Below are 23,512 nucleotides of genomic sequence, written 5' to 3'. Positions count from 1 at the left end.
GTTTTCCCTTCTCCTTCTCCTTCTCCTTCTCCTTCTCCTTCTCCTTCTCCTTCTCCTTCTCCTTCTCCTTCTCCTTCTCCTTCTCCTTCTCCTTCTCCTTCTCCTTCTCCTTCTCCTTCTCCTTCTCCTTCTCCTTCTCCTTCTCCTTCTCTCCTTCTCTTTTTCCCTCTCTCCCTTTCCCTTTCCTTCTCCCTCTTTTCTTCCCTCTTCTCCCTCTCCCCTACCCTCTGGTGGCAAAAAATGCAAGGTAAAAGCAAGCCATGCAGAGGAGACAGAGCTCGGTTCTCAAAGCCACACTTTGAAGCAGGTGACAGTTGCCACCTAGGTGTAACTCAGGATTTTCCATCACTAGGACTGTACAGGTTTGCAGCAGCTTACTGTCTTCCCTGTTTCAATGCAAAAATGCTCAGGAGTGGTGCAGTATCTCTGAGTATTACAAGAATGAGGATTGAGATAGTGGGATGAACCTTTCTGTCTCTGAAGCTGGCTAGGATGGTGAGATGAATTTTTCTGGGAAGGATACGTTAGGGTTCGTTTCACCTAAGCACTTAAGGCAAGGGCGAATAAATCATGGGAATTATTGAGGCTTGGATAGAGAAGCTTAGTTTAATCTCTTCCTCTGAATGGAAATAATGCCTGATTGGAAGAAGCCTCTAAGTGCTCCAGGGCTGGACATATCCTTTCATATATTGTAGCACAAGCCCTGGCAAGGGATGCTTAATCATAACCTAAATAAAACTAAATAATGTAATCATGTAGGGAAGTCTTGAAGCATGGAAAACCAGATTCTGGGGCAGATGAGCAGCTGGCTGGGTAGGATCCCATCTATCCAGCTCTTTTGTATGTATTCTGCAAGGCTTCTTTATCTTTCCAAAAATTGGTATTGTGTGTGGAAGAGGCAGGTCTAGTGTCCCAAGTGCCTGGCATTTGTACTGGGAAGACAATTTTCTGACTCTGATGGCTGTTCAAATGGAAAAGCATGGCATCTCAATATACTTCAAGCCTTGGGGACTCATTTCATAGCTGGGGCAGAAAGGGTGAGGTGGATTCTCAGCCCCTACCAGCAAATTTCTTAGCTCTTACCTTTTTTTTTTTTTTTTTTTGCTTATCTAATTGTTAAAAATAAGTTAGAAATGATTGTAAAATAGCTGATAATTGTTAAGCATGTACTGTTAGTTTGGTTATGGTAAAAGGGGTTAAAAGGGTTGTTATAAGAAGTACGGTACCATGTTACACAAAGTAAACCATCCCCCTGGTGAAACGAGGCAGCCTGGACAGAACTGTAATGGGCCAATCAAGCACCTTCAACCTTCATGCAAATGAAGGTCCCAAAAGGAAACCAATCCAGAGGGACAAAAAACAGGGTAAAAAGGGGCATCTGACCCACTGAACCTATGCCACTCCACCTGGAACACCGGGGACATCTGCTCAAGAGTCCCCAGCACCAACTCTGCAGCATCCTCGATGGTAACGCTCCTGCTCTGCCCGTGGGCCGCCTTGCTTTGGGCCTTTCTTTTATTATAATAAATGCTGAAATCACTTTAGTACCAGGAGTCTGGTCCCATTTTTAACACCTAGGTATCACTGGTTGGCTCTGAACCAAGAGAAGCAAAGGATGATAGGGTCAGTTTTAAAAGGGCCAGGCATAAAAGGAGCCCTTATCTCCAGCTAGGCTTTATCAGACAAGCAGGCCAGCCTTATCCCAGCGGCCAAATCCCCTCTTCTGGAGACTCTTGAATGCCAGCAGGAAGAAAAATGTGCTGTGTAGTTACTGCTGCCTGAGGAAATGTGAAATATCACATGAGGGCTCCCTCCCTTCCCCCTGGCCTGGCTCACCATCCCCCTTGGCCATTGTCACATTTGGTCAGCAGATAATTCCTCACTCTGCAGTAGGAAAAGCTGAAGCATCTTCTTTCTTTACCTGGCTCATTGTCTGCAGGGAATGGGTGGATTATCCTCTTGGTAGTCTCCTTGAAAGAGCTCATTAATGTCATCAGAGAGTGTTTCTGCTGTAATAATGCTGGTGGTGTATTGCAGTGACTTGTGAGGGTTCCTCAGGGTGAGAGAGATGGACAAGAATCTTGCTTCATGATCAGAAGGCTGGATTTATTGATTTATGATATATAATACATTATGACTATACTAATAGGAATAGAGAAAAAAGTTGCAGAAGCTGCTAAGCTAAGAATAGAATAGAATCTAAAAACAAGAGAGCTCTCTGAGAATCTGTTCCCGAGCTTGGTCCTGTGATTGGCCCTTAATTGTAAACATGGAACATGAGCCAATCACAGGTGCACCTATTGCATTCCACATCGGCAGATAATAATGGTTTACATTTTTCTTCTGAGGCCTCAGCTTCCCAGAAGAGGAAAAATCCCAAAGAGAGGATTTTATGAAAAAATGTCTGTGACAGTGGTGTTTCAAGCCTGGCCATATCTGATTCGTAATGTTTTACTTCAGATCAGGTGCTGGAAGTATTTGATGTGGTGCCAGCCAAATACCAAAATGTATTCTGCAGAGGGGCAGGCTGAAAAGAGAAATCCTACCATAAGATGAGGGTTCTGAATTGAAAACTGTCTTGGGGTGATTTATGATGATTAGACTCTCTACTGATCATTTGCTTTATGCCCAAAAATGAGTGCTGTATCTTTAAGGGGGGGTCGGGAGGATGGAGAACCATGGGCTTTTCTCAAAGCCTCACTCGCCAGGTGTTATAGATGGATAATGAGATGATTGACTCTTCCAATTAAGGGATAACTATTGTGTGAATATTAAGAAAAGCTTTAGTGATGTACAGTTATGTTACTGTAGTTTAGATGCCCTCTGCTCTCCCCACAGTTCCCTTTCCCCCTGCATTGCTGCCATCACACAGCCGGGGCTGTCCAGGACAGGTACAAAGAAGCTGCACAGGTGTCCCTGGCATGGGGCAGTGGGGAATGGAAAAGCTCAGGGGTTGCTCAGGGGGTGCAGCATGGCAACACCTGACCTCCAATCCAGTTACAAGAGAGCAATCTCCACTGATAAATGGCAAAGAAGAGCTGAGTGACAGACTTTGGGAGGGCTGGGCTGGCTGATGCAGCCCCCAGGGGTATGAAAGACTGAACATCCACCCTGAAGATGAACTGGCCGTGTGGTATCCATGAGGGGCAGCTCCCAGTGCTGCAGCTTTTTCCTTATGTAGTCCTTTGTTGTATTTTTGTCAAGATTTAATACATTACCAGTTATCCTTTCCAAAGGACAAATCAGTTAGTGGTTATGGAGAGAGCTGCTTCCCTCTGCTATGGCTGTGCTCCCTAGGTCTTCCTTTCCTGGTGGTCTTAGGGTTTAGATATGAAACAACCTCATATCTGGGGAGACTTCTCTAGGTTAATTCCACTGTTCGTGCTTTGAATGTGATCTTCAATGTATGACTGGTGTGTGATGAGAGGAGGAGTGCAGGAGTTCCCACATCCTGCAGAAAGAAAGGTAAATTGTTTTTCTCTGCCTCAGGCCCTGGATTTGGACCTGAGCACCAAAATCTGCAGGTAAGAGATTCACAGAGACCTCCATTCCCAGAGACTGTGTCTGTGCGAGGTGTTTGGGTGGCAAACCTGCAGGCATTGAGTAGGAAAAAAAGTCAGTCATCATCCAGATAAACTGATTTACTGACAGACCCAGATGGCTGGAGGAAGACCAGCTGTGTTTGATCTGGAAGAACATACTCTTCCACCATCACACCTCCTGGAAGAGTCTGTCCCATGGCTGGGGTTGTGTAGTATAATCACCATGCTGATGAAATGCTTCCAGGGTAGAAAAATGGCAGCTTACCCATATGGAAATGCATCCACATTGAGAATGATGACAAAGACAAAGCTTGACTGACTTCACCTGCCAGCAATGGCTCTGGAATTCTGAACAGAGGCTGCGTTCTGTCCCCTCACCCATCCTACAGCAAATCCCATCTCCCCATGCAAGGCAGGCAGGAGGGATCTTCTGCTCCTTGCTGATGTCTTTGTCCAGTCTGCAGCAACTTCTGCTGTTTCCTTGCTTGTTCTGGCAACCTCTGCAATAACACCTGCTTTCCCCCTAACTTTACACTACCTCTGGGTTTAGCAACAGCTGGAAAGATAATTAAAATCTCTTTTGCCCACATTCACCTTCCCAGGTCAGTAATAAGCAGCTGTTTAAGCCCCAGGTTTATCCTTCCCTTCAAGAAAGGGAAGCACGAGCAGGCAGCAGCACAGGGGGAAAAGCTGATTTCTTAAATGGCAAGACAAGATGTGCCCCTCTCTTGCATCCCCCCTCAAGTACAGCCTGAATCAGGGTGTGGGAGGACGCTGGGTGTAAATGGTTATGGAATCCATTTGAGCTGGTCCAGGGAGGAGTTTCTGGGAGCCTGGTAAGCAGTGACACCATTTCCATCAGCATTGGCTCTGTGGTGCTGCAGTCCATCAGGCACCTTGATGGGACAGTGGTGCATTCTTTGCAAGGCAAAGCTGAAGGGAATGCCTGAGCTGCAGTAGTAAACAATATAAGTTACTGTTCCTAGTTCTTTATGATCTGTATCTAATGCAAATGCTGACTGCCTCCAGGCATCATCCTCAGAGGAAATAATAATAATTACCTTATCTGTAACAGTTGCCTTAACAATTTCCTGTAGCCTCGGTACAGCTTAATATTTAAGGAACCATATAATAGGTGTGCATTTATAAGCCAGATTCTTAACACTTATATACGTCCTTTCTGAATGTTAATCCATCAATGCTCAACACTTGAAAAAGGCTTAATTGAGTGGCAAATAATGAGAATTATCTTTATAACTCTGCCACAGAGGTCATCATTATTTTTAGCAAAGGGGCTGGAACTCAAGCCCCTATTGATTCTTATACCACAAGATCTCATTGCAGTCACAGATTTGGTATGTGTAGGTAGGCACCTATGCACCTATATTTAATACATTATATATTTTATATTTAATATAACTAACAATGAAATGGGTTGAGTGCACCATGATGTGCAGATGTGGGTCTGACATGAAGTAACAGAAGTTTTAGGGAATGGATAATCTCCAGACATGCATATGTGCTCATACATACGTGAGGTTGGAGATAAACCTTATCATTTTCCCCATCTCACTAGGAATGAAGAAACTGCTATTTCTAAAATTCAGGAGAAAATACGGACTTTCCCTTGCATCAGAGGCTTGGAGACAATGCCAGAGCCATAACCACAGTGCAAACACAGAAGCAAACCTGATTTAAAAAAATAAATAAGTGCAGGTGATTGTATCAAATTAATTTCATGTGCATTTGTCTTGAAAACAAACAAGAACAGGTCAGGGCCATTCTGCCTGTAACAGATGTGGAGATTTCTTAACTAGCAGTCAAATCTCTTTGCTGATTGATGGTCTTAGCCTATTGCTTGTAGGACAGATGCTAAAATCTTCTCCTCAGGCAAAATCTTCTCCTCACTCATTGCTGGGGGCAGAAAGGAAAAAGCAGTGGAGGTGATGGGTGCTTGGAGGACACAGCCCAGCAGTGTCTGATCACTTTGCCTTGCTCTGGATTGCTCATCTGTGGAGCAGCAGAGCAGTGCTGGAAAGGGGGAGGCTACGTCTAACCAACATGACATTGTCCAAGCTGGTTGAGAACCAGACATAAATGACCCTTATGCCTCTACATTTTGCTTTTCAGAGCAGGTCTTGAAGAAAAAGACAGGATTTGGAAGAGCACATTTTACTCCTGTGGTTAACAAGTTAAATAAATAATAAATTCATGGAGGAAATGCTTTACTAATTAAGGGCAAATTGGAAATTGCTGGTTTACACTGAAAATAGCTGCTCCAAAAAAAGCTGGACTGCTCTACAATCACTCACATGAGTAAGCACAGCAAAAACAGTTTAGCCTGGAAGGAGCTAAAATGTGCACAGATAAAATCTTACTTTGAAAGCAGCAACAAAGGACACATAATTTATATCTCTGTTGGTGACTTCATATGTATTGCAGAGTTTGTCCAAAATGTATTGGAAATCATAATTCATTTTTACAATGCATGAAATTAAAATAATAAATTTCTGGATTTTTTTTTTTTTTTTGAGAAGAAGAGAACTGTAAGCAGCACTGGGGGATCAAAGGAGATTTTGTCAGGGAGAGACTCCTGTTGACTTGGGGGCTTTGGATCAGGCTGGAGATTGGCAGCTAGAAGGACAACAGTTAGTAAAAGCATGTCTGTTAGATAGAGGGGGTTGGAGCAGATCAGAATCTGACTGCAGTGTCTCAACACTGAGCTGTTTCTCAAGGGGCTGGGTGCTGGATGGAGCCTTGCCAGTGCTTGTGATGGGAGCGTGGCAGCAGCCAAGGATGAGTCATGGAATCCTGTAACAGAGTCACAGAATGGCTTGTGTGAGAGTGATCGACAAGAGCATCTCATTCCAGCCCCTCTGCCATGGCAGGAACATCTTCTGCTAGACCAGGTTGCTCCAAGCCCCATCCAACCTGCCCTTGAACATTTCCAAGGATGGGAGAGCCACAGCTTCTCTAGGCAACCTGTGCCATGGCATCATTACACTTGCAGCCAAGAATTTCTTCCCAATATCCCATCTAACCCTGCCCTCTGGCAGTGTGGAGCCGTTGCCCCTTGCCCTGTCACTCCAGGCCCTTGTCCAGAGTCCCTCTCCAGCTCTCTCTGATAGGCACTGCCAGGGGCTCTGAGGTCTCCCTGGAGCCTTCTCTTCTCCAGGCTGAACACCCCTATCTCTCCCAGCCTGTCTGCAGAGCAGAGGGGCTCCAGCTCTTGGAACATCTTTGTGGCCTCTTGGATTTTCTCCATGTCCCTCATATGTTGGGAGCCTCTCTTTGTCTTCTGCTACTCACCTGGCTTCAGCAGGCACTGCTGTTCAGTGGGAGCTGAATGCTGGGCTCTGATGTCACCTTAGATCTCCCTGGAGGGGACAGCTGCTCTTACCAAAACAAAAATCAGCCTTAGGGAAAGGGGTTTTACCTGCTTAGTTTGGAAATGCTGTCCCAGGAATCACCAGGTAAGAAGCTCTTTGTATCAGGAAGGTGATATGAAAAACATACTAAAATATGTGAGTTTCTTTCAGTTTGGAAATCTCATCTCTAGTATGACTCAAAATGTGATACAGAACCACAGCAAAATACTTTAAAAGTATAAATGGTCCATGTCCTGACAAGTCAAGACAAAGAAAGTGAGAGTGGAGGTGGAGAAGAAATAGGGATTAGTGGATTAAAGGAAAAACAGCTTTCAAGGGTCAAAAACATTCCCAAATCTACATTTATCCAAAGAAAAGATCTGTTGCATTAAGAAGCTGTATATAATTTCCGGAGTTACTGATTTCCTTCATGTAGAAAGAAGAGTTACTATCCCTGTGTGTTTCTGATCTTTTCCTTTATGCTGGAATATATTGTGTGTTTCTCATCTAGAGCAGCATTTAATTTTTTCATGAACACTAGGAGGAAAGTCACAGGACAAAGCCAAGGAGGTAACTCTGGTCACCTTGTCCAGAACACAGCCGCTTCAGACATTTGCTGGGCTCAGGAGCCATCAGCGGAGTTGGGCAATGTAGTCCCTGTCTGTAGCTGCAGGAGATGTGTTCTGCTGAAAGATACCAGTTGTAGGTGGGAGGCAAGGAGTGCTTCTGTTGAACCAGGGCTGGGGGCACTTGCAGCTTCAGATATAGGATTTACTTGACCCCTTTGTAATTTAATGTAATTACACAAGTCATTGCCTGTAATTTAATGACACGAGTCACTGCCTGTCTACAACTGTCACCGCCATAAAGCCCTCTAACACAAAAACCCAAAAAACCAAAAAAAACCCCAAACACCCCTCCGCCAAAAAAACCCAAAAAAGCACGCCAATCTGTTAAATAGATGTCCTCCCTTTTGGTGCTGTTTTGACAAGAGACCACCTGTATCCTGTTTGGTGATCTCAACCTTTCATCAGGCTGAGATCCCCAAAAGTCAAGCTTTCTTTCTTGGGCACTTCTTTTTCAAAATACCCATTCCTTTGTCTTTTATAACTGTGTGCTGTACCCAGAATAGATCTCCTCAGTAGAAAAGAAGATTTAAGATTCTTCAGCCTGGTGGTTGCTCTGTGGATGTGATCACCCTGTGCTGCATAGGCACAGTGCTGGCTTGTGGGCACCTCAGTATCCACTGGGACCCTTGGGTTTATTCAGCTGACCCCAGCCAACATGAGACTTTACATTTCTCTGTGTTAAATCTCTTGAGATCTGGAGGCTTCCTGGGAGCCTAGCCAGTTCCATTTTCTAAGAATTGGTTGAGTTGAATGACAGCATCCTTTGGCAATGCTCAGTATCTCCTATTTGATCAGCTGCTCTTCCCTGAGGGACTCTTTGCCAGCTCTCAGATGTCATTCAACCTGCTGCAAGATCTAAAAGCCTCTGTGGAGCTTTAATGTCCTGATGATTTATGGCTGGGATGGAGACTTTGTCCAAACTGTTGCTCTATTTGTATAAACCTTTCAGGCTGATGGAGGACTCTGCAAATTAAGTCTCTGACTTTTATTTAGACTCTGTGAAAATTGGGTTGTTCCCAAGTGGCTTTGCATCTCACCTCAGAGTGAGGAAAATCCAGTCATGGAGTGAGGATTCATGCAGATCAAGGGCTTACTTTGTAGATCTGAATCAAAGATTTTCAAAATGTTTTTTTCCAGGGGCAAGTCATAGGTGGGTGATAGAATTGAACCAGTTTAATGTGCATATCTTCTTTCTGTATTTGCTCAGTGTCTGTTTATGATGAATGTAAAGCAGACCCAATGTTTGGGCAAGTGGATTCCCCTTTATGTGCTGGGATTTCATGTCTACCGTGACCTGTTAGGCTTTTGAAAAGGAAAAACAAAAAATGTGCCTATTTTTTAAATAATGCATTAATGCATCACTCTTCATGTTATAAACCATTGAAAAAAGTGAAATTATTTATATTATTTGTATGACATTAGGCCTCAGCAAGAGCAGACATAACCCCATTTACTACTGTACAAGCAAATACAGTTTGTGTAGCACTGAACAGTCCAAGAAGGTGGCATTACTCTGTTCTGGGAACTCCTGAGTTCAATGTCCTGCTTAAGCTCATGTAAAAAATCTGTGGCAGAGCTGGAGCTGTAGGACTTGCTTCTGCCAGAAACGCCAGGCTGGATCAGCTGGGGTGGGTACCTTTGAGGTATGAAGGGCAAGCAGGGGGCTGTGAAAAGGTTTCTGAGAAGGGACCATGGTGGTTTGCTGGGCCAGCGCTCCCTTGGTGATTGGAACTTCTGCTGTTGATGTTCCAGGAGAGAGGAACTGGACAGAGACAACATTTCCTCATTTTTGAGGGCTGGCTTTGCAGCCTGGCCCGTTTTTTCTGGAAGCATTTAATAGTCATAGCTGATGCCCAGATGTATAGTATTTTTCTTCTCTCACTAATATTTGGATATTAAAAGCTAGAAATAAACTAATGTTTAGAAAGACATTATGGGCAGGTTATTCCAAGTTTTCCTGCCTCTTCCCATGAAAATGCTTGTGCTGGTCCTAGCCAAAGGCAGGCTCCTGGATGTGACACCCATGTCAGGTCAGGATGGCATTGCTGACCTTTGCCTGGGCTATGAACATCTCTTGGAGCAATTTGCCATTTGTCAGAAAGAAATGGGAGACAAAACTGCTCTATCTCATGCTGCAGCTGCAGGTGTGTCCCAGAGGCAGGGGGAGCTGAATTAAATCTCCCCTATCCAAAACCCTGAATGCCACTCTCTCCTTAATAAAGAGATTTACCCCAAGCCTTTTCCAATAAAACTCTGAGTTGTAGGGTGTGTTGTAGGATGAAGGAAAACAGCCTTTTGAAACCTGAAAGCAGAGCAAGAGGTAAAACCTTACAAGCTTCCCTTGGATAATTTGTAATCTCAACACTAGCTGTCTAATTCCAGTGATTTATTGCATTTTGAACCAATGGCTTCTGAGTTTGGGATTTCAAATAAAGCCCAGGTTTTGACTGTGCCTGTGCAAAGAGCACAGAAAACCACACGGAGAGCTGGTCCGTGGTACAACCTCAAGCTGAGAAAGTCTGAAGGAAAGCAGTGGGGAGGCTCCCTGATTTCTAACACCCTTTTCCTCAACAGGGGCCAATGTCAGAAGTGAGTTACCAGGACAGATGGCCCCTTTGATCTGTCCCAGAAAGGTCACCCCTGCATTCTTATTCTCATCAGTGTTTGTCACAAGTAACACTGCATCCACAGAACTTTACAGCTGTAAAATGAAGACCTGGAAAATGCCAGTATAAAAAAATCCTTATTTTATAATTTTACTTCTTATATTGAAACTTACACTGATATAAAAATAATTCAGCTTCAGACTCAGCTTCCTCATGGACTATTTTAACCAGATTAGATAAAGACAGACCTTATTAGAAAGTTATATTCTCAGAAATGTGCTGCAAAAGAAGGAAAATGGCGTGCAGCAGCAATGGTATGGTCAGCATTTCCAAAGGAAACTATGTTTATTGATCATATAATGTGTGAGTGTACTTGTGTCCCTCTGCAGAGTTTTGGAATCCTGAAATCCAACTTGTTCCAGCTCTGGCAGAGCAAAAAAGGACTCAGAGAGAGGAAGTTTTAAAATTCTGTAAGATCTGATGGAAAGGAGAGAATCCACCATTTCCTGCAGCAAAGTTACTGTGTCACTAAGCAGCAGATAATCCCCGTTAAAAGAGTTATTTTGGATACACTGATGATGGGAAAACTTTCAGCCAGAGCTTAAGATTCATGACATATGCAATAGCACCAGCTTCCAAGCAGGGGTTCTGCAGTTGCCCACGAGTGGATGGGAGCCAGGCCAGGTTCTTGGTGTGGGGATGATTTGCAGCATCAGGTTGTGCTTGCTGCCAGTCCCGTCTTCCCTCCCTGCTGCCCTTCAGCCTCTCTCAAACCAATGCTCTCCAGTTCAGGGGAGCTGCCTTGTGTGATGGTGTTCACAGGGGTCTCAGGATGAGGGAAGAGATGAGGATCTGACTCCGTGTTTCAGAAGGCTTGATTTATTATTTTGTTATATATATTACATTAAAACTATACTAAAAGAATAGACAAAAGGATTTCATCAGAAGGCTAGCAAGGAATAGAATAGAAAGGAATGATAACAAAGGCTCTGTCTCAGACTCTCTGTCCAAGCCAGCTGGGCTGTAATCGGCCATTAATTATAAACATCCAACAAGGGCCAATCACAGATCCACCTGTTGCATTCCACAGCAGCAGATAATCATTGTTTACATTTTGTTCCTGAGGCCTCTCAGCTTCTCAGGAGGAAAAGTCCTAAGGAAAGAATTTTTCATAAAGGATGTCTGCGACACAGCTGTTTCAAGGCAGCTGCTGGGTTTGAAAGCTGATCTTTCTTTCTTCTCTTTTTTGGACACACTTGTTTTTTAATTTCATGCCCAGGCACCCATTCCAGTAGTATCTCCCCTGTGCTCATGGTAGCCCATGGCAGTTCAGACTCTTATTTACAAGGGTCAGCACTGGGGGGACTCCACAGGGCTGCCTTTGTAAGCACCAGTGGAAGAGGGATGGCAGCATTTACCTGTCTGTTGGGTCTTCTCTTGCCCCCACAGATGCTCCAGCCCAGCAGAGTGATGCCTGCTGAAACACAGGGAAAAATTATCCTGCAGAGCCAGGGCTGGGGACTTGCAAGGGCTGTCCCAGCCTGGCAGGGAGGCTGGGGTGTTCCATAGGCAGAGCAGGACAGGAGATGAACACAGAGATAGTCTCAGCATCATAGGACACATTTTATTAACTGAAACCATGAAAAATGCTAGGGAATTAGGAGAAAAAGAAAGGCTGGAGCAAGCAAGATGTTGGCACTAACAGTGGCTGCCTGCTCTCAGTTTACTCCAAGGAGTCCTCTAATAATTCTGGTGGAGGCCATTCATGCTTTACTGGGATCTTCAGAAGTGTTTATGGGATGATTTCTGTGGAATGGTTGTGCTGGAAGCAGTTTAAGGGAGGTATGCTGTTATTAGAAGATTTTTTTAAAGCTCAATTTGGACACCTCTTGCTGTTATATAACAGCAAGGAATGAGCCCCAGCAGCTGTTTGCTATTTATTGGAGTCCACAGAGGAGTAGTGAGGAGGGAAGCAGCAGGGAGGGCTTCAGCAATGTGGAGAGTTCTTCCTTCTCCTTTTCCACAGGTTTTCTGCAGGGCTTTATTGAATATTTATAATTTCCTGCCCCACACAGATGCCACAGCTGAAGAGTAAAGTCCTGAAGATCACCCTATGAAGCCAACACTGTGTGAGCTGGTGCTGCTCAACCCTCAAACTGCAGGCTCAGAAATCATCACTGCACTGTTTATACCCTTTGTGTTTTCATGTTCACCTTTTATTATAAATAAAGTCTCCAGTTTGTTCCTTCAGACATTACATAGTCCTCACCTCTCTCCTGTATGGCAAATTGAGACAGAGCAGATTTATGCCCCAAGAGACAACAATATCTAGTGTATTTCTGCACACACAGTCCTGGTTCAAGCTGCCATAAAAACCTTTCTTTTGCCCCAAATATAACTCCATGTAAAGTTCTCCAGACACATTTATGAGGCTGATTATGGCTTTACTCCCAAACTATAGGGAGTAAAAGTGGTTGGCAAAGCCAGTAAGACTCCAGGAATTTCAGCCCATCAGTGGAGGATCTCTTTTGGTGCCACATGGCCACTGCAAGGAAAGTGAGAAAGCTCAGTTCTGAATCACTCTTTATGAGAGATGTAATTTTCTGCATGGGGAGTCCATGTCCAATCTGGGAATATTTTTGGTGCAGGGAGAAGGCCACTTGGGGAAGGTTTGCCTCTGCTATGTCGCTGCAGTCCTGCAAAAGCTCACTCAGCAGAGGCAGCTTTTAAAATACCTTCTCCTTTCTGATGAAAGATTCTGCAGTGTCTCTAAACACAGCATTTGAAATCTCACTCATCTCTCTTCTCTTCCCCGCCTCCCGATGATCCCTCCTTCAAGCTGTCAAGGTTTAACAGCCCTGCTCTGCTGCATTATCGACACATACAGCAACTCACAGGCGACCTTTGCTCTTTCTAGCACTGCAGGAAAGCTGCAGGAAAGGGAACAGGATCCCATTCTGGTTCGTTCATCAGCCACAAAACCATCTGCGGAGTGTGGAGCACAGGAGTTTTATTAGCCTTGTGATACAGCAAGCAGAAAGGGCTCTGCTCTGCTGCCATATGCCCAGCAACAGGATAAAACCTTTTCCTTCCCTCAGAGGAATTTGAGAGAGCTCCATCACACTCCCTGTACTGAATTTCATCCCTTCTCTCCTTTTTGCTGCAGGATCACTGACAAGCTCTTTCACCCCAAAAGATCTATGTCCCACTTGGAAAGCAGTGGGAACCATACACAAAACTTCAAAGAAAAGTGTCAGACAAAGTCCTGGCCTCTCTGAAGGCAATGAGAATTTCGCCACTTCTTCCTGTGAGCCCTTTCACTCCAGTAAGCCGTGCTGCTTTAGTGTGTGAGCAGAGCTTTTATTTTCCCTGGAGCCTTTATTTTCCATGCAGATGGAAAACAGAGGTGCAGGAGGGCTGCCAAGCTGAGAGGCAGGTATTCTGCAGCTTCAAATCCCCAGTGCCGTGTATTTTACAAATCCCCGACCTAATTTTTATCACTAAGGAGGTCTATTGCACTTTCAGCTGGGGCACAAAGGAGTGTGAAGAGTGGTATCATTGGACCAAAGACAAATCCTTCCCACAAGGACTTACATCAGGATAATCAAGTGAAAGGTAGGAGAAAGGAATAGCACTTGAAAGCCATTGACTTGGCCTCTTGCCTACACTTTCCTCCCCCACCTTTTAGCACTTGCTGATGATTTCAAGGGTTTCTGCTCATGTTCAGTTCTTTCCTCTGCCCTTCCCACTATTGCTGTAGCTCTGGTGGCATGTTGGTACAGGCATCTCCTGAAGGGCTGGTGTAAGAACTACACAGAGATGCACAGGAGCAGTGATTGGGACTAATAGAGAGAAAAAACGATCAATAAACACTTAGCACCTGTTTGGAGGGACCTAATCCAGGCTATTCCAGCCTAAATTGTTCTATAATTCTGTTTGCAAACATGACCCTTTTCTTTTGCCTGTTCTGTCCTCTGGCTGTTGTGCCCTGGTCCTCACTGTGCTGTCTCAGAGCACCCAGGCTGCACAGGATGGATGTCACCAGCACATAAGACACCCAAGGGTTCAGCATCCTCTCTCCAGCACTCCCTGATTTTCCCACTCTCTAGCCCTACCCTGACTTCTCTCTTCCACAGACTAATTGAAGTCAGACCTGGTTCAGATTTTCAGCTTTGCTCAGATCCTTTCAAGTATTTATTTTTTTAACCTTCCAAAGGTATTAGGACCTGGACCATGAAAGGGGAAAAGGATAACATAACTTCAGGTGAAACAAGAGCCTCAGAAGATACTTCTGGAGCCACCACAGGGAATCCAGGCAGGTGCTCTCCCCAGAAACCAGATTCCCTGGGAGAGGGGATGGTTTACTACCTGAAATTTCTATTCCTTCTAGGAAAAGTCTGAGTGAAAGATCAGGTATATTTACTGACACCAGGACTGCAAGAAAAGCATGTATAAAGCTGTGAGCATGTAGTAGGGGTGGTAGAGAAATAATCCTCCCTAAGAGTTCTCTGCTGAAGGAAACCACCCCATCACCATCTCAGCAGCTGGTTGGGACAGGGTGCTATGGACTGGGAAGTGAGGAACCCAGTCCTCCCCTAGGATCACCCCAAACTTCTTGGGGACCAGGCCTTTTCAGACACTTCAGGTATTTGGAGCTGGCTCACGTGAAACTTAAGCACTCCCATTCCTGGCTTCCAGGAGCCATCACTAAAGTGGTGAGCATTTTTCCTGGGCCAGAACCACAGGACTGACTCTAATTCACATCTGTGTTCAAAATAAAACTGCTGCGAATTGTCCTTGATGCAGAGACTGCATTTTCCCTTTTCTACAGTAATTTCTTTTCCTCCCTGCTATTAACCCTTGCCAAATGTGCAGTCTCAGCTCCCACAACTTTATGTGTCTACTCCCCCTGTTTGTAACTTGAGGTTCACAGGACTGCTCAAGTTCAAGCATCACCTTCCAGGACCTGCACATCCCTGTTGGAATTGCTGACTTCCAGAGTGTCAGATAGTGTCCTTCACCCCAATCCTGTAAATCATGACCCTTTGTATCATTTTTAACCATGCTGTCTTACATTTGGTCATGTGAAAGTACCACTAGTTTATTAGTGCTTGCATATCAACCACAGTGAATTGCCTCCTGTTAGCAACCTGTCTTGGTTTTTATTGCTCTTGCCAATCCCAGAGTCATCTGCTATATTTATCCATCACAATTTTCGTGCTGCTTCTTAGCCTTTGACAAAAATCTTATATAATGTAAGTCTACAGACAAATCCACCTGGAGGACAGCTATGAAGTGTATTAGGACAAAGATGTGCATAAGCATTTAAAACCTCATTTCAGACATATCTGACACTTTTATCCCTTCAAATGTACATTATGTTGATTATCTGGTGGTTCCAATTCCATAAGAGAAATGTTCTGGTGTAATTTAGAGTATTCCTGTGTAGGTATGCTACATCCACACTGCCATTTTTTGCCTGTCAAAACTTTCGTGAGATTGGCATGATGTGATTTGTTTTCTGTGTGGATCACTGTTATTTTTCTCAGTGATGTCATTAACTTGATAAATTTTTTCCATGACTGGAGTTAGGCTGATAGCCCAAATTTACTGAGGTTATTTTGTTTCTCTGTCCCAGAAGGAGTCTTTCTGTTCTCAGCATGCAAGTTACTCCTCAAACCCAACAGCGCATGTTGGTCCTTGGTTAGTGTGTCTGTAAATCTGGGCAGCCAGTTACACAGATAGCTAATATCTGTGTATCTGATATCATTAGCTATTCTTTCATGTGTTGTTTTCTCTTAATGTAAAGTATTTAATCATCACCATATAATATAAATATATTTCTCCCCAAAATGGAATAAAATTGTTTTCTGAAGACACTGATTACTTCTGAATTATGTTATAATTCTGTTCTTTCTATATTCATCTGTCTGTCCATGAGCAAAGATTACACTTAGGATTCATTCTGATTTTGATTTATTAAGATGTCCTATTATTGTGCCAGCTTTCCTTTCTCCCTTTCTCAACCCAAAAATACCTACAATTTGTAGATTTTAATTTTTGCTTTTAAACTCTCCTGGGTATTGCATAGTGGAGTTTTATGATTTTTTCATAGGTGCATTCACTGCCCTTGTGTCTTAGGTTGGAAATGGGTGTGTATATTCTATTCCTATCTGATGGAGCAGTTATCTTCTGTTAATTGGGCAGCTTCCTGTATCTCTTCCACAACCTATTCTCCCTCTGGTGAGACATCTTCTGTTAATGGGCCATTGAGTGTCACTGCAGGACTGATAAAAATTACAGCATCCCATTGTGAGATGCCCTGCCCGGAGGGAGGAGCCAAGCATTCCTACCTGGATATAATCAGAGACCTAGTAGACCAGAGCCAGTCTTTTCTCACTGGATTCCCAGAGGAGCAGCTGTCTTCTCCACTGGATTCCCAGAGGAAGACCAGGCCCATCTACACCACCACTGGATCTTCAGAAGAAGACTACACCCTTCTACAGGATCACTGCTCCAACAGAACCAAACCTACCACCCCAGGAGGACTGCAGCCATCATTAAATCGGACTGCTACCAACACCCTGACCCACAGGGTGTCGGGTTGTATTCTGACTCTGTCAGTGTTGCTTTGTATTACTGCATATTTTATTTTATTTTATTTTATTTTATTTTATTTTATTTTATTTTATTTTATTTTATTTTATTTTATTTTATTTTATTTTATTTTATTTTATTTTATTTTATTTTTTATTTTATTTTATTTTATTATTTTATTTTATTTTATTTTATTTTATTTTATTTTATATATATTTTTTTTTTCTTCCCTAACAAAGATCTGTTATTCCTGCTCCCATATCTTTGCTTGAGAGCCCCCTTAACTAAAAAATTATAACAATTCAGAAGGAGAGGGTTTACATTTTCCATTTCAGGGGTGGCTCCTGCCTTCTTTAAGCAGACACCTGTTTTTTCCAGGACACCTTGTAAAGGAGTTTTTTTTAAAAAAGCTAGTTTACTCTTCTCTTTCAGCTGTGGGCCCCACAGCACAGGAAAAAAGACTCCTCTCTCTGAGTGAACAGAAGATCTTGAATGACGAACTTACCAAAACCCCCATGGCCTGTCTCTCTGCGCTGTTGGTGGGAAGGAGGGAGGGGCTGGGGGGAGGGATGGGGGTAAGGTGTTTTAAAGGCATATTTTATTTTACTTCTCACTACCGTCCTCTGACTCTGTTAATAATAATTTTACTTTATACCTTTAAATTTGAACCTGTTTTGCCCTTAGAGCGTTTTTTTCCTCCCAGTCCTTATCTCAGCTCATGAGCCCTTCCATTAACTGTTTTTTTCCCCCTCCTCTGCCCAACTGTAACAGAAGAGGTGAGAAAACAATTTTTGTGGGTACCTGGTGTTTTCCCAGTATCAAACCATGACACAGGCCAAATTAAAAATACTGGCCTTATATTCCCTGACCAGTGACTCACCATCTGTGGCACTGTCGTACAAGCAAAAAATGTTGTTTAGTTCATTGGTGGGTGAAATTCATCCCATAGATGAGATATGCACAAAGTGGGGTTGGCTTTTTGTTTGCCATCAAGAAACAGAGTGAACAGAAGTCTAACGAGGTGTAGCTCTGAATGCTGATGGCAATACCTCTCTGGCATGTCATGGTTACATTAAGCTACGAATTTTATGAGAAATAACTCACTTGTGCTTCTAGTGTCTTCATTTCAATCATGACTTTTACTTTCCAAATCCATCATCTTCTTTATGAAAGTCTGAAGATTTTATGAGCTTATGGACTTCCAAGGGAGAATAGCAAGGAAAAAGAAAAAAAGGAAAAGAAGGGAAGAGAGGGGGGAAGGAGAAGAGGGGAGGGAAGATTACTAAATGGCAGTAACTTAGGATCTAGCTAGTTGTACTTTCATATTAGAACTGTTACCTTGTGGAGTTTGTTTCTTTCTTTTCTGGCTTTTCAAAATTCAGAATGAACCTCAAAGTGTAATTCCAATGTGCCTTTGCCTCCTGCCCTGAACCCTGGAGACATGTGCAGAAGGAAATGTGTTGTGGCATGGGATGGATAGCTGCAATTTACCAGCTGTACCCTGAGGCCACAAATCACCACCTACAGCTAACACTGCCCAAGAAATGCTTTTTGTATTTTCTGGCACAAAGAGGATTCCAGCATGGATGAATGAAATCTCCTGGGTCAAGAGAAGTACAAGAGGAAATACAGGAGTGATACCTCATATTCACCTTCAGGAGCAGTATTTTGTGGGTTTTTGTATTTACTGCTCAGGGAAATGAGAGGGTTTGGTAAGATTATCTCCTCCAGGCCTGGGGGGTCATGTCTATGAATGAATCATTCAGACCAAGCAGGTAAGGGGAAGTGCCAGGTCATGGATGGAAGATTGAGAGCATGTCATCCAAGGGGAAGCTGAAGAACTTGGCTTTTTTAGCTCAGCACAAAAGCAGTTGAGAGGGGAAATGAGTGCTGTTGCACATTAAAGTTAAAACAGCCAGAAGCAAAAAGAAACATTGGAATGAAGAAAAAAAAAGCTGGCACAAGAACAAGTAGGTTTTAATTGGCCTGAAGTAAACGTAGTCTGGAACTTAGAAGAAGTTTGCTAAGCATTGGATCAGCAAAGTCCTGGAACAGGCATCCAGGGGCTGCGGAAACAGACCTTGCTCATATGACAAATAGGTTTAGTTACAAGAACAGAACACTCTGCTTGGTGAGCCAGCAGGGTCTCACTTTGTACACCCATGATTTTAGGGAGAGTGTAGAGGAGACAGAGTCCATAAGAACCATCTTTCAGTCAAAGGATTGGCAGTGCTTGGATCATAGTAGCAAGGTAGAATGGTAAGGCACCAGAGGATAATTTGCAGATGAACAAATATCAGGCAGAAATCTTTGTTGCATCTTCCTTGTAAGCTTGTGCTGGTGTTTTAGGAGTTCTCCTTTTGTTTTTTCCTCTATAGGAATTTTCCCAATACGTGTTGCTAGGAGACAATAAGGACTGGATAATTGAGAAAAAAACAAAAGAAGGTGCCACAGCTCAGGGGAGGGGTGCAGCTGGCTACTCTCTCTCTTTACATGGGGTTTCCCGTGAAGGGCAGAGATACTGCAAAGATTGGGACTGGGAAAAGGGGTTGGGTGCAGCCCCCAGCTCTTGTGTGCTCTTGGCACTTGGAGGGGAGAGAGGCTGCGGTCGCTGTGGGGAGAATTTGTCACCACTGTGGGGTTCTGTCTCCTGTTTTCTTCTGCTGTGAGTGGAGCTCTACTTGTAAGAGCAGCCATTGCACTGGGACATTTTCACCATCTGCTTGTTATAGATGGATAATGAGATGACTGGCTCTCACAATTAAGACATAACTATTGCGTGAATATTAAGAAAATCTTTAGTGATGTACAGTTATGTTATTGTAGCTTAGATGCCCTCTGCTCTCCCCACAGTTCCCTTTCCCCCTGTATTGCTGCCATCACACAGCCGGGGCTGTCCAGGACAGGTACAAAGAAGCTGCACAGGTGTCCCTGGCATGGGGCAGTGGGGAATGGAAAAGCTCAGGGGTTGCTCAGGGGGTGCAGCATGGCAACACCTGACCTCCAATGGAGTCACAAGAGAGCAATCTCCACTGATAAATGGCAAAGAAGAGCTGAGTGACAGACTGTGGGAGGGCTGGGCTGGCTGATGCAGCCCCCAGGGGTATAAAAGGCTGAGCATCCATCTTGAAGACGAACTGGCCGTGTGGTATCCACAAGAAGCAGTTCCCAGCACCGCAGCTTTTTCCATATGTAGTCCTTTGTTGTATTTTTGTTAAGGTTCAATAAACCTTTTTAAATTTTCAGTGAGCAGTTGTTTCTTACATGCTTGTGTGCCTCAGGGGAAAACCCCAGGATTCCCAAGCTTACCTTTCCCTGTCCTGCTCGGAGCAGGGTCACCACTGTCCTTCCCCTGTCACTTCCTGGGCACTGCTCTGAGCTTTTGCTGCATTGTAGCTCTGCACCCCCTGCCTGGTGACACCTTCCATGGTTCCAGCTACAACTGTGGAGTTTCTGATGCCCTGGGATTTTTGCTCATTCCTGCTGTTTCAGTTTGCTGCTTCCAAGAGAACTGCTGGGCACTGGCATCAGCGGCCCCTGTGGATTTGTGGAGGAGGCCTCTCTTCCATCCCTTCCCCAGGGCTTGTGGATCAAAGCCTCTCTTGCATCCCTTCCACAGGGTCTGTGGATCTAATTCCCCTGTCTGTTCTTTCATCCCTGCTCAGCCTGCCAAACAGGTGAGATACCCATCTTCTGGGAAAGAGACTAAGACCAGGAAAATCACCTCCCTGGACTGCTAAATTCATGTACGAACAACTGATTTTTTTTGTTCCTTGTGACTTGGACTGGCGAAGTTAAGGTTTTAGTGGTGACACTGGCACAGGTGAAAATGTTCCTGAGTCTTGACCTGTTCCAGAATTGCCACCAAGAGTAGGGGGATGCTGTAGAGTTTGCTGGGAACTAGCCTATGTGAGGTTTTGTTATGAGTCCATCTCCTCTGTGTGCTCACTGCCCAGGTAATCCCCCTTTAAACCTGCTTGATGTGATGATTGTGTGCATGACAATTCAAGGGACTCTAAATGCATGTTGAGAGAAGTCTTGATATGCATAATTTTGATGCCACCTCAGATGAACTGTAAGGCTGTTCTTTCTCCATGGCCCAGGGCACATGGTTTACCATTGGAGGGGCGGCCAAATGACCTTCCCAGCTTCTTGGAGGAATGCCATAAAACAGCTTAGATTGGAAGAGGCCTTAAAGATCAGCTGGTTCCAAAGCTGACCAGCTGAAGTATTCTCCCTCATTATCATGCCTGATAAGGGTTGCCAAAAGTGTTTTTGTGGTAACCATAGTAGGAGTATCCTGATCCTGTGACCCAGCTTGCTCTCCTCCCTTGGAAGTCTTCAGCAAACACAATGAAGATTAAGGCTATGAAAATGTGTTGTGCTATGAGATTCTCACTCCTTTTTCAGGAGGGAAATACCAGAAAAGACCCCAGATGACACTTTCCCATCATCAGAGAGAAAAAACCTCAAGTCCCTGAGCAAAAGCCGTAACAAATGCTGACATCAGTATAAATGCAGGTACAATCCATCCAACTTTCTCTAAGGAATATTGAGATGAACTTTGCAGAAAAGTCTTTAAATGCCTTTACTACACAGACACTGATGGGATTCCTACTGCTCACTGAGGCAGTGAATTTCACTCTTTTGTGAAGACACCAAAGTTGGTTTATTCTCCTGACAGGCTGTTGCTTTATTATGAGATTTCTCCCCCTTTGCACTGCAGCCAACAAATCCTAATTCCTCAGTAAAGTTTGGTCTACTGTGCCATCTGGAAGGGGTAAAAATCATTTTCAGGGAGCATGGGGAATGGGAGATGAATTGAACTGAAGCAAAGATGCTGTTGTAACACCAAATCTCAATCAATGTCTAGCTGCCCAGTCTCTACAGCTGCCATTTAAGCCACTTGTCCCTTTGCAGGACCTGGGTGAGACAATCTGAGCTGGACCTTGGTCGTAGCATCCTGCCCTGCCTCATCTCCCCCAGCCAGATGGGTTTGAATCCTTCCAGAGCTGTTGAACAAGGAGGATTTGCCTGATTTATTCAGATTTCATGCAGAATAAAGATGTGAAGTATTCTGTTTTTCAGTGATTTTGTAGCCATGTCTCTGCCTGTGTTTGATGTAACTCACTCTCTGTGAGCTTCCCACACCGTCATTTGACCAAGAGGCTCACAGAAATGTTTCCAGAATTTTCTCCCCTTTATCCTGTGCAGACTAGAGAAGCAGGTCCCTGGAAAAGCCAAGGGGAAATAAACCTTCTCTGGTGCCTACTATGAAATTTGGTTCTGTTCTGATTAACTCTGAATTCTAGACATTCAAAACCAATGCAAATGGTGTAAAAGCCATTCATCTGCACAGTGATGAAAGGACAAAATTCCTTGGCAAGGTTGGAGGCTTCCTTTCATATCTCATATAGTTGCACTACCATATTTACAATGCCTTTAATACCTTATATTTTACATTCTGCACTTGCTGTTTTTCACTTCTGCTCCAGCAGCAGAGTACAGGAACCAACTTTCACCTTCATGAGAGAGGTGAGATATCATCCCATATTTAGAGATCTGTGTTCTGGATGAATGAGCAACATCCATTCTGGCACTTATCCACCCCCCCTACTGCACACATAGATTGGCATTCACACTCTGACTACATTTCAGCTCTTATTCAGCAAAAGAGATATTCCTAATGCGTTACCGCTGGATTTTTAAAAAATACTGCTTAAATATTGGTTGAGCTGCTACTACAATGAAACTGAGGACAGCCCTTGCATTGAAGAGCTTGCTCAACTATGGACTGGTGTCTCTCCAAACAAAGGACTGTCCTTGCAATGCAAATTGGTCTTGGCATTTAACATTAAAAATACTCCTTTATTTGTTTCTTCTGGACTCTGAAGAAAAATAAAAAGAAAAATACAAAGATCGCAAGGCAATGTGTATTCTATTTGCCATCTATTAGAGGTGGGGCAGTTTCTTCTGTTAATTGGGCAGTTTTTCTTTATCTCTTCCACAAGCCAATCCTCCCTCTGAGGAGACATCTGCTGTTAATGGGCTCTTGAGTGTCACTGCACAGCTGATAAAATTACAGCATCCCATTGTGAGAAACTCCACTCAGAGGGAGGAGCCAAGCATTCCTACCTGGATATAATCTGAGATTTTTGGGATACCAGAACAGCCTTTCCACTGGATTCCCAGAGGAACAGCTGTCACTTCCACTGGATCTTCAAAGGAAGACTACATTTTTTTCTACAGGTTCCCTGCTCCAACAGAACCACACCTGACACTCCAGGAGCACTGCAGCCACAATTCCAATTGGACTGCTACCCCTGCCACCCCTGACCAACAGGGTGTCAGGTCATATTCTGACACTGTCAGTGTTGTCTTGTATTACTGCATTGTTTATTTTATTTTATTTTATTTTATTTTATTTTATTTTATTTTATTTCATTTCATTTCATTTCATTTCATTTCATTTCATTTCATTTCATTTTATTCCCTAATAAAGAGCTTTTATTCCTGCTCCCATATCTTTGCCTGAGACCCTCTTAATTTCAAATTTATAGCAATTCAGAGGGAGGGGGTTTACATTTTCCTTTTCCTCCTGCCTTCCTTAGCAGACACCTCTTTCCAAACCAAGACAAACACAGAGGAAATGAAGAGGTTGAATGAGAGCTAAATATCAGGAATGAGATATTTTTCTCTCTAATTCTATTGCAAATTATGCAATAAGAAGAACCAGAAATGAGTAGGTAGTTTCCTTTTCAGCACTTTTT

Source organism: Melospiza georgiana, chromosome 2 (genome assembly GCF_028018845.1).
Source record: "Melospiza georgiana isolate bMelGeo1 chromosome 2, bMelGeo1.pri, whole genome shotgun sequence".
In the NCBI taxonomy this organism is placed as follows: domain Eukaryota; kingdom Metazoa; phylum Chordata; class Aves; order Passeriformes; family Passerellidae; genus Melospiza; species Melospiza georgiana.
The sequence above is the reverse complement of the archived record's forward strand: the minus strand, read 5'-3'. Positions refer to the sequence as shown.